We start from the raw sequence: 2,185 nt of genomic DNA, 5'->3' as shown, positions 1-2,185 counted from the left end.
CCTCACTCACTCACTCCCATAGACATGCGACGAAAAAAATGATAGAAGAAAACTCATAGATAATTTAAACGCAAAGGAAAAAAAAGGAAGAAACCCATTGATATGGAACGTTATCTATTTGTAACATATCACTGCCTCAAAATTATCAAAAGATCCTTAATAATAAACATCTGCGATACAGTTGACGTCCCGAACAATTCGGTCAGATGAAATACAAGCGGCTCTCTCGCCGTACCACGCCTCAAACTCCGCGTCACCGTGTTTATATAACATGCTATTCTGAGCGGCATTTCTAAATTTAGAATTGAGAGAATGAGAGGAGCGTCTGCGAGATACATGTTTTTTGCTGGGTTCTTTTTTTCTTTTTAAAAGTTTCCTGTGCCATTCCCCCAAAGTTTTTCGTTTTTTTATTTGCCATAATAATATACCCCCCCCCCCCCTAAAAAAAAACATCTCTCAAAACATTTAATGAGAAACCGTACTTTGAAAGGTTGAAGGTGCGCATTTTGTTCCATTTTTAAAGACCCTGTGCGAAAATTCAGACCAAATGCAGGAGATACAAGTATGAAAATGTATTGTTAAAAAAAGAAGAAGAAGAAAATTAATTAAGTTAGTGAAGTTACTCGTTGTAATTCTTCCCTAAATGAGGTGTTTAAAAAGCGTTTGCCGTTAGTATTTTTGTGTGCAAATTTTTGATTTACTGACAAGTTGCTATACCTTCAAAAGCCGTATTACTTACGCGATACACCGTCTAATATTGTTTTTATCTACGATAACGGATTCGACTGATCAAAATATTAATAAACCATAGTTTTACTTTTGTGGCAGAGTAACTCCACGGTAAAAAGCCAACAATTGAACTCTAAAATAGTCTACTTTTAAAGGTTTACTTAAATGTTTGTTGTTTGCCTTTTCAGTTCTTTTACATACTAAAATGAAAATACAGGGTGACTAAAAAAACCAAAAAAACAAGGACCTACTTAAAGGGTAATTACTCAGCCATCTTCTCACTAATTTCAACACAACTTCGAAGAAATATAGTTCAACCCCGAGGACACCAGATTTGCTAATAAAAAAGAAAATCAACCAACGTGTTCGAGAAATATCAAAGTTTAAACATTTTAACCAAAATTTTACTTCTTAGCAATGCTCAGCAACAATAGTGTAATCGGCATGGCCTGTTTTCAGGACATTATGGGCAGTAAAACCAAAAAATCTTAACTGATGGATTTCTCATAGTGCTTACAAAGTTTTGTAGAAGTTTGGGGAGAAGGTATTATGCTGTTGAGGCCTGGTTCCAGTGGGATGGGCCTACACCCCACATGTCAAGAGTGGCCATTGTGTGCTTGTAAGAAAGAACTCCTTATAACCCGAAAGTTTACCAATTAATGGTCACCACATTTCTCTTAACTTGGGCCCATTCAATTATTACCTTATTTGCCCCCTTTTTGGGAGACAGTCTGCGGGAACAACCCCAAAACAATGTTGAACATGTCGTCCAAAGAAACGATCCAGAAACATGCCACGGGGTTATTCAAAATTTCCAGTAGCATATTAGAGTTTGAAGGGAGAGAAATGGAGATGTACATAAACATAACCTCCCTGGGGTTATTTGGCAATATAAATTTGTATAAATTTGTATTTGAATTCATAAATAGTGACTATTTGAAATGGAATAGTATGGTTCATTTTTAAGAAGTTGTATAGTTTTGCGTTTAATTCCATGTTGATGTTGTTGTTGTTTTTTTTAATTAGATATTTTTCGAACTTTTTCGTTGATTTCTTTCATATTCACAAGCTTAACGTACTCAGGGCTGACTTTTATTTCTTCGAAGTTTGGTGAAATTAGGAGAAAGATAATCTAGTTATTGCCCTTTATGGGTTCCCTTTTTTAAAACAACAACCCGTTATTGCATCTAGGCAAACGACATGTATTTATTTCAAGTATTGTTTCTTTTTTTACCTCACTACTTTAGATTGTATATTGTGAATATCATACTTGGGGCTCATATGACCTTATGCAGTTGCGAGCGCCGTAAAACCATCTACTATTTAAAAAAAAATTAATATCATATTTCTTTCAGATTGTATAAGTACAATCAATTATAGCTTGCAGTGTAAAATCAAAACCAGCCACTTGTATATGAATTAGAGTTTAGGCTTATGGGGCCCTTAGTTTTCATGG

The 2,185-nt window shown here is 34.9% G+C and overlaps 1 protein-coding gene across 1 annotated transcript in view; it reads left to right on the top strand.

Moving 5' to 3' along the window:
• LOC101864665 (chitin synthase chs-2) overlaps positions 1 to 2,185 on the top strand; it is a gene marked incomplete in the record, with an annotated part of 76,643 nt that overhangs the window by 4,571 nt on the left and 69,887 nt on the right.

Source organism: Aplysia californica, unplaced genomic scaffold, assembly GCF_000002075.1.
Source record: "Aplysia californica isolate F4 #8 unplaced genomic scaffold, AplCal3.0 scaffold00016, whole genome shotgun sequence".
In the NCBI taxonomy this organism is placed as follows: Eukaryota; Metazoa; Mollusca; class Gastropoda; order Aplysiida; family Aplysiidae; genus Aplysia; species Aplysia californica.
Note: the sequence above shows the minus strand (reverse complement) of the source record. Positions and strands in the feature narration are given on the sequence as shown.